The following is a 9,531-nucleotide window of genomic DNA, read 5'->3' on the forward strand; positions in this document are numbered from 1 at the left end:
AACCACATTGACTTAGTAACCTCAATAATGGTTTATAAAAAGGGTTATTGTCATTGTAGTCCAACAAACTTTAGTATATTGGTTTAAATGGTCCATTGTGACTATTTTTTGCCTTTGAAGGGCACGAACTTGTGTTTTACCAGTTAATTTGGTATCTTTACCCATTTTTTAAGGTTACAGTGCCCAGTGGCGGAGTATCTTTAGGGTCAGGAGGGGCTTCCCCCCCCCCCCCCCCCCTTAGAAGTAGTCATATCGTGGTAAATTTTACACAAATTAGGCCCAAAATTAAAATTTTTGGGTTGGCCCCCCTGCTCTCTGTTAGTCCAAACTCCGAACAAAAGTGATCGACCCTTTAACCCTCGCTCAACCGCTCCATCCTTCACTGTAGTGTTCGCGGACCACCTGTCCACCTCGGCACCTCTCAATCGGCAATCCACAATCACCGCCGACAGCTCCACATCTCACCTTTGTGCTGGAATTGATCAGGTATGTGCAATGTTCTTTCTTCTCTCTTCTCCATCGGACCATCATCCCCATTCCCTCCCCCTCTGATTAAGTTTAACTTATTTGTATCTTCAATTCTTGATAATGAATTTCTGATTTTACTTGTTGTATTCAATTACTTGCTTCAAATTACTTATTTGCTTGTTGTTGGACACACATTGTTAATTAAATTGTTGGTTCAGTGAAACCATTTGCATGAGCACTTTCTTAATTTTAACGAAAATGGAGTTGGAGTTGTCCAAAGAAGGCCTTCAGATTGTTTTTAGGTTCTTATTAGCGATTGGGTGCTACATGATTCATTTTTTCTGAATTAAGCTGAGGACATTTTTAGAAGAATGTTTCCCATTTATAGCGGCTCTACGAAAATACAAACATACAAATTTCTTATCTGTGGAAAGTTTAGTATTTAACTTATGGAATACTACAAACTATAGTTACAAGAAATTACAAACAGAATTGTCAAAAGTTCTTGAACAACCTTAGTTTACTGAAATTGCTTTGAAACTACAAGAAATTACAAATAATGTTGCTTACACGATTGATGGCCCAATTATCTTCACCAAAGTTATCTTAAACTATTGATTTGAATTCTATATGCTCCTAATCTTATTAAATTTTATGTATTTGTTTATATTTTTGTGTTTAGTTCGAATAACTCCATTTTGTTAGCTAAATTGTTGGTTCAGTGAACCAGTGGGTTCACTGTACTCTACACCCAAAAATAAACCCAACAACTTGAAACACCAAACCTAGAACTTGTACACAAATCAGGAAAGATGCAATCTTTTACACCTGTACGCAAAAACTTTAAAACCACATGTGAGTACGAGTAGCTATATAGAGAAAAGAAAAGAAAGAATAGAGAAGAGAGTGTGAGTGTTATTATCCTGATAAACAAATTGATTGGTCTCATTATTCGTTTTTTTGACCAAATACTCTCCTATTTTCTTGCCTTCCCAATAAACAAATTGATAAAGTTTTTGAGTTGGCAAAAAATGTTATTATTCTGATAAAAAATAAAAGAATTAAAAAATGAAAGTTTAGATGACTTTCTCGCCTGTTGGTTTAAATAGAAAGAGAAATTATTGAAAAATTTATTGGGCGTTTACAATTCTTCTTCTTGGTACTTTTGATGTTTATTTACTGAAAAAAAAAATTATGCTTCCCCCCCCCCCCCCCCAAATTATTTGTTCAAGCTCCGCCCCTGACTGTGTCTTGTCTACTGCCAACTAGGCAGGTGAGTCAACTGATGGGTTTTAGGTACAACAAATAAACTAGAAAACAATTCCTAAGTTCACATGCAACCTACTTTGGATCTATGTTTTAACTATTGAACATACAACTTTGAATTGCAAAACAAGAACCCTAGAGGAGAGAGGCTATTATCGAAAATAGTAAACTAGGGTTTAGGGTTTACATACCTTTCAATTGTTATAGCAAACAATTGACAATCCTCTTGATCTTGATCTTGATCTTCTTGGAAGCTTTAGCACCACAAGTGTAATGCCTCTAATGGAATCACACCCAAGAACTAGCAAGAAGGAAACTTGGAGGAGAGAGGATGGAGAGAGTATGCAATTTCGGCCTTAGGGTTTCTTCCAAAGAAATCAGTGACCAAAAACATGAACCAGGAGGCTCCTTATATAGCTGAGGGATCTAGGGTTTAAGGGAAACCCTAGTTATCCTTTGCTTAGGGCCTAAGCAAACCCAAGGGCCTTATCCAAGCCCCTATGGACGAAATTATTAGGGTTTCTCCTAAAGATTTCGTCCACCCTCTTCCAAGGGGGTTCTAGAGCCTTCCACTCAACTATTAGATAATTGCAAACTAGTCCTTGCACCTTATAATTAATTCTTTTAACCCCAAAATCAATTCTGATTAATTTCTGGCTAACATTTTATTAAACATAATGATTTCTAATTAATATATTAATCCATTAACATATTAATAAATCATTTATATATATATATATATATATATATATATATATATATATATATATATATATATATATATTAATTTATTAATCTTATAAATTAATATCTCTCCTTTCATAATTTCCTTGTCCAGTTGCTAGGTTGAGGGCAACCCAAAAGGACTGTGCTGCTATTAATTCAAGTACATACCAATTATAGTTATGGGCTTAGACACCTAATCCAACAGTCTCCCACTTGGATAAGTCTGTAACTATAATTGCTAGTATGCCTTCTAAATTTGACCAGCAAATTGTAGCTTCCAAAAGCTGCTGCCGAACTCTGACCCAGTCAGTTACGTGTCCTAAGATAAGTGATCATATAATCCTTCGTTCTGCTAGATATCCCTAGACATAAGACATGGAATGTAATCAATCTCTTTGTCCAGAATCTATGTTTCCCGATTCCTGATTTGTGATGATGTTGGACTTCTAATTGAACACATCAATTTAGTCCTGGCTGGGCCCAGCACATAAGTCAACACCAAATCATCGAGGGGCCCACAGATATCGCTTTTCCTGTTAGGGCAAAAGGAACGAATAAACGTTGACTCATATGCTTGTATCTTTTACTCATCAAATTATACATGACAATACGTTTTATAACACCAAGTTACTGATGCGGTTTCGTATCACCAATGTATTACCGACTTTGTAAATTACAACTCATATATCTTCGTTTCAAGATTATAAGATATTATCGTCTCAGTATTACTCGTGATGAATTCCATGAAGTGATACTCTGAGCGAGGGTTTATCCAATACTCAAATCTCAATTTCTGAGTACTCATGAACATTGCAGCAATTCTATTGTCATGTCTATCCTTAGACAATCTGCAATCCAATTCATGACAGTCTTAATTCACTACTTACTTCCAAGAGTACGAGCGACTGTGGAGTTTGAATAATCTCATTATTCAGGAAGTAAAACATGCAAAAATGAAACACAATAATAAACAATTGACAAAAGTTAGTAGCCAAACTTATAAATAATACTTTATTATTTAATCACCAAAAGTCAATTACATTTATTTTGTTACAAGTTTCAAAAACTAATCTAACTACTAAAACTAATATCATCTTTCAGTCCTATGCTCCGAGCATGCTGAATATGCTTAGCCCTACTCAGACCCTTTATGAGGGGATCTGCTGGGTTATCTTCAGATGACACCCTCTTTACTATAAGATGGCCTTCTTCAACTCTATGTCTAATGAAATGGTACTTTCTGTCGATATGTCTGGTCTTACCATGATCTCTCGGTTCCTTTGTCAAGGCAACCGCTCCTTCATTATCGCAGAACAGTTCCATAGGCTCCTGGATGGTTGGAACAACTCCGAGATCCCCGATGAAGTTCCTCAACCAAGCTGCTTCTTTCGACGCTTCACTTGCTGCAATGTACTCTGATTCACAAGTAGAATCAGCCACCGTATTTTGCTTAGAACTCTTCCAAGTAACTGCTCCTCCATTCAGTAAAAATACCCAGCCCGACTGAGAACGGAAGTTATCTCTATCCGTCTGAAAGCTGGCATCACTGTAACCATCTACTCTCAAAGTATCACTGCCACCAAGCACAAGAACCCAGTCCTTTGTCCTTCGCAAATACTTGAGTATATTCTTAACTGCTATCCAATGAGCTCTACCTGGGTTTCCCTGATAGCGACTGACCATGCTCAAAGCAAATGCCACATCAGGGCGAGTACATGTCATAGCGTACATGATCGATCCGACAGCGGAAGCATAAGGTACACGACTCATGTCATCTATTTCAACATCTGTACTCGGGCATTGAGTCTTACTCAATTTGGTATTGCTCTGGATAGGTAGCTCTCCCTTCTTGGAATTTTCCATACTAAACCTCTTTAGTACCTTATCCAAGTATGTGCTCTGACTAAGTCCAATTAGTCTCTTCTTTCTATCTCTCAATATTCTAATCCCAAGAATATAGGCAGCTTCTCCAAGGTCTTTCATGGCAAAACACTTTCCAAGCCAAGACTTAACTTCTTTCAAGGTTGGAACGTCGTTACCAATGAGTAATATGTCATCGACATACAACACCAGAAAAGTTACTATACTCCCACTAGCCTTGATATACACACAGAACTCATCTTCACTTCTAGAGAAACCAAATTCTTTGACTTTCTCATGGAAGCAAAGATTCCAACTGCGAGATGCTTGTTTCAATCCATAAATGGATTTCTCAAGCTTGCACACTCTATTGGGGAACTTTGCATCAACAAAACCCTCTGGCTGACTCATGTAAACATCTTCAGCCAACTTCCCATTAAGAAAAGCAGTTTTGACATCCATCTGCCAGATTTCATAATCATCAAAGGCAGCTATGGCGAGCAATATCCTAATAGATTTAATCTTAGCTACTGGTGAGAAGGTCTCATCATAGTCAACCCCTGGGGTTTGAGTGAAACCTTTTGCAACCAGTCGAGCCTTGAATGTGTGCACATTTCCATCCATGTCTGTCTTCTTCTTGAAGATCCATTTGCACCCAACTGTCTTACGACCTGGTGCACTATCAACCAAATTCCAAACTTGGTTGTCATACATGGACTTAATCTCGCTGTCCATTGCCTTTTTCCACTTGGAAGCCTCTGGGCCTGCCATTGCTTCCTTATAAGTGACTGGTTCATCTAAGTTTACCAGTGTTCTGTCACTTATGAATGTGTCACCATCTGAAGTAATATGAAAACCATACAACTCAGGTGGCACACTCACCCTAGTGGATCTTCTAAGAGGTAATGAGTTATCGATTGGTTCAACAGGAACTGTTTCCTCTGGTTGAGTGCTAGTGTCATCTAAGGTTCCTTCATTGGCTGACTCTTGAATTTCTTCAAGGTCAATAGTGCTCCCACTGTCCTCTTTGAATATGAGCTCTCTTTCAAGAAAGACTCCTCTTCGTGCTACAAAGACCACGTTCTCACTAGGCCTGTAGAACAAATATCCAAAAGGCTGCTTTGGGTAACCAATGAAAACACATTTCTCACTTCTAGCTGCTAGCTTGTTGTGAGTCTCTCGTCTTACGAAAGCTTCACAACCCCAGACTTTAATGTGTGCTAACGAGGGAACTTTCCCTGTCCACATTTCGTGAGGTGTTTTGGCAACCTTCTTTGTAGGGACAAGATTGAGGATGTGGGCGGCTGTCTCTAAGGCATACCCCCAGAAGTGAATGGGAAGCGAAGCCCGACTCATCATAGAACGAACCATGTCTAACAAGGTTCGATTACGCCTCTCAGCTACACCATTTAACTGTGGTGTCCTAGGAGGAGTCAATTGTGAGACTATCCCACATTCTTTCATATAGTCGTTAAACTCGATACTAAGATACTCCCCGCCTCTATCGGATCTAAGTATCTTTATCTTTCTGCCTAATTGATTTTCGACTTCATGCTTAAACTCTTTGAACTTTTCAAAAGTTTCTGACTTATGCTTGATCAAGTAGATATATCCATATCTGCTATAATCGTCAGTGAAAGTCACATAGAATCTATTAGCATCTCTTATAGTTGATCTGAAGGGCCCACACACATCCGTGTGTATGAGATCCAACAGACCTTCACCTCTTTCACAAGACCCTGTGAATGGTGATTTTGTCATCTTTCCCAAAAGACAAGATTCACACATATCATCTGACTTTAGGTCAAATGATTCCAACACTCCATCCTTTTGGAGTTGGGCTATGCGTTTCTTGTTAATGTGTCCAAGACGACAATGCCACAAGCATGCCTTGTCTACACTATTAGACAAGTCAATATTAAGTACACTATTTCGTAGGCTATCAACACAAGTCACTGTTTCATACACACCATTACAAGGCAAAGCTTCAAACATAAAAACACCATTCTTATAAACAGAAATTGAACCATTCAAATCATTAAAAGAATATGTAAAACCTTGTCTGAACAATGCATGAAATGAAATAATGTTTCTCGTCATCTCAGACGAATAGCAACAATTTATTAAATCTAATCTAACATCATTACTAAGCAGAAGCTGATAAACTCCGATCTTGGTTACTGGTGAAGACTTTCTGTTTCCCATGATCAGGTTTATCCTTCCTCGCTCTATCTCCTCACTTTCCTTTAGACCCTGCAAATCAGAACAGATATGAAAACCACATCCTGTATCAAGGACCCATGAACGAGAAGATAATGAGTTATTAGCAGAAATAGTGTAAATACCTGCCGAAGATGGCTTCACTTTGCCATCCTTGATATCTTGCAGATATTGTGGGCAAGATCTCTTCCAATGCCCCTTTTGGTTGCAGTAAAAGCAAACTGCCTCTTTTGGATCAGAAACATGGGGAGTGGAACCATTGGGCTTAGCCTTTGGGCCATTACTAGATGACCCAGCTTGAGCCTTGCTCTTCCAGTTTTGCTTGGGAGGACCTTTCCTCTTTTTCCCCTTTCCCTGTCCAATAGCCAAAACAGGGGCACTCGTAGGTGTGGAGGGTATACTTTTACCCTTCATCCCTGCCTCAGCTGTCTGCAACAAGTTGTGCAATTGGGCCAAGGTCTGCTCAGTATTGTTCAAATGGTAAGTTAGAATAAACTCACCATAACATTCAGGAAGTGAGTTCAAGACCATGTCAATGGCCAATTCCTCATCAAAGTGAATATTGAGTTTGACCAAACGCTCTATGTAGCGTTGCATTCTTTGCACATGTGACACAACCGACTCCCCATCTTTCATCTTGCAAGCCATGAGTGACTTGACTACTTCGAACTTTTCTTGACGAGCTCGCTTATGGTACTTTTCCATAAGGTCCTTGTTCATCTCGAAAGGCCAATAGTCCTCATAGTACCTCTGCAGTTCTGGGGACATAGTTGCCACCATGATGCATGCCACTTTGGTAGCATCATCGTAATGTTTCTTGTAGGCAGCAAGATCTTCAGGAGTAGCTTCATTCTCATCAAGCTCTTTGAGCTCCTTTTCAAGAACATATTCTTTGTTCTCGAAACGAAGAGCCATCTTGATGTTGCGCATCCAATCGTTATAGTTTGAGCCATCCATAACGACTTTAGAGCAGATATTGAGCAAAGAGAAGTTTTGGTTGGAGGAGGACGAAGCAGAAGTGTTTCCAGGAGTAGACATCTGAAAAAAAGTTTTAGTTAGATTTCAAGATACCTTAATAAAATAACCCAAAGATATAATATCAAGGTTAGGATCCAACTATGAAGATTCACAACTCAGAAATGGGATGCCGAGATCCAAGTGCAAATTTCATAAAGGTAGGTGAATGACGATTCACCAATTCCACCATTAGACGAAACAAACGAAGTGAAATTCCTAATTCTTTTGAGATACATTGAAACTATTCAATGGCATGTTTTAATCTCAGATTATGCTCTTCTATTTGTGACTGGGATGCCGAGGATCACAAACAAGATGTGAATAACCATGCAAATGTGCTTGGTAACCTCATTGTCTTTATCATTAACTATTGATGTGCTGGTAAACCACACACGCTCCATCAAAATGACAATTATGAGATACCCATTACTACTCTTTATTAGTGCCTTTTAGTGTGCTGGTTAACCACACACGCTCCACTAACGACCAATAAAGCATAATGTGCAATTTCATGGATTAGCATACTTTTCACATTTCTCCTAAAGTAACTAGAGTTGGGATTTTGAAAATAATGTTCTAGTACTTTTAATATCATTATACTTTTAATGAGAAGTAGTTGTCCTATCAAATCCGTTCTGCTAACGACCCTCCACTAATCAAGGAAGCGGTGGGTGAGAGTGGACACCCATTCAACTACCATTTTATAGGCAGTTTCCTTATACCCCCCTTATAGATTAGCTTCGTGAATGAGGCATACTAGCGATTTGACTGACCATATTCTTATACATATAATATTAAACCTTTAATTATAATATATATATAAGGTGTGTTTTAAAACCTTTTTAATACTTCAAGGGTTTATAAATTTCGAAATTTAAGCTATAAAATTCAAATTTAAATAAACCAATTAACTAGATTTAATATTTATCTATTAATTAACTATTAATCAAATTATTAAATCTTGTAAGGATTATCTAATTAAATTAATCAATTAATTTAATCCTAATCCTTATCCCTCTAATTTCGAAAAATAGGGTAAGGATAATTATCCAATTAATCTAATTAAGTAACAATTATCCAAAAACAAGAAACCCTAGTTATCCTCTTAGCATATTTCGAAATTCATAAGGGAGGAGGCTAGGGTTTTCAAAACCCTAACCCTAATTTCGATTAGGGTTCTTTGGAGGCTAGGGTTTTCGAAAAAACCCTTTGATCCAAAATCCTAGAAATCGAAAAATTGGCCTTTAGGGTTTAATAGCTATAAACCCTAATTTGCAATTCAACAATTGTAGCAATTCAATTTAAAACAACAATGTCTCTGATACCACTGATGGGTTTTAGGTACAACAAATAAACTAGAAAACAATTCCTAAGTTCACATGCAACCTACTTTGGATCTATGTTTTAACTATTGAACATACAACTTTGAATTGCAAAACAAGAACCCTAGAGGAGAGAGGCTATTATCGAAAATAGTAAACTAGGGTTTAGGGTTTACATACCTTTCAATTGTTATAGCAAACAATTGACAATCCTCTTGATCTTGATCTTGATCTTCTTGGAAGCTTTAGCACCACAAGTGTAATGCCTCTAATGGAATCACACCCAAGAACTAGCAAGAAGGAAACTTGGAGGAGAGAGGATGGAGAGAGTATGCAATTTCGGCCTTAGGGTTTCTTCCAAAGAAATCAGTGACCAAAAACATGAACCAGGAGGCTCCTTATATAGCTGAGGGATCTAGGGTTTAAGGGAAACCCTAGTTATCCTTTGCTTAGGGCCTAAGCAAACCCAAGGGCCTTATCCAAGCCCCTATGGACGAAATTATTAGGGTTTCCCCTAAAGATTTCGTCCACCCTCTTCCAAGGGGGTTCTAGAGCCTTCCACTCAACTATTAGATAATTGCAAACTAGTCCTTGCACCTTATAATTAATTCTTTTAACCCCAAAATCAATTCTGATTAATTTCTGGCTAACA

Source organism: Lactuca virosa, chromosome 3 (genome assembly GCF_052849685.1).
Source record: "Lactuca virosa cultivar CGN04683 chromosome 3, Lactuca_virosa_CGN04683_v6, whole genome shotgun sequence".
Lineage (NCBI taxonomy): Eukaryota > Viridiplantae > Streptophyta > Magnoliopsida > Asterales > Asteraceae > Lactuca > Lactuca virosa.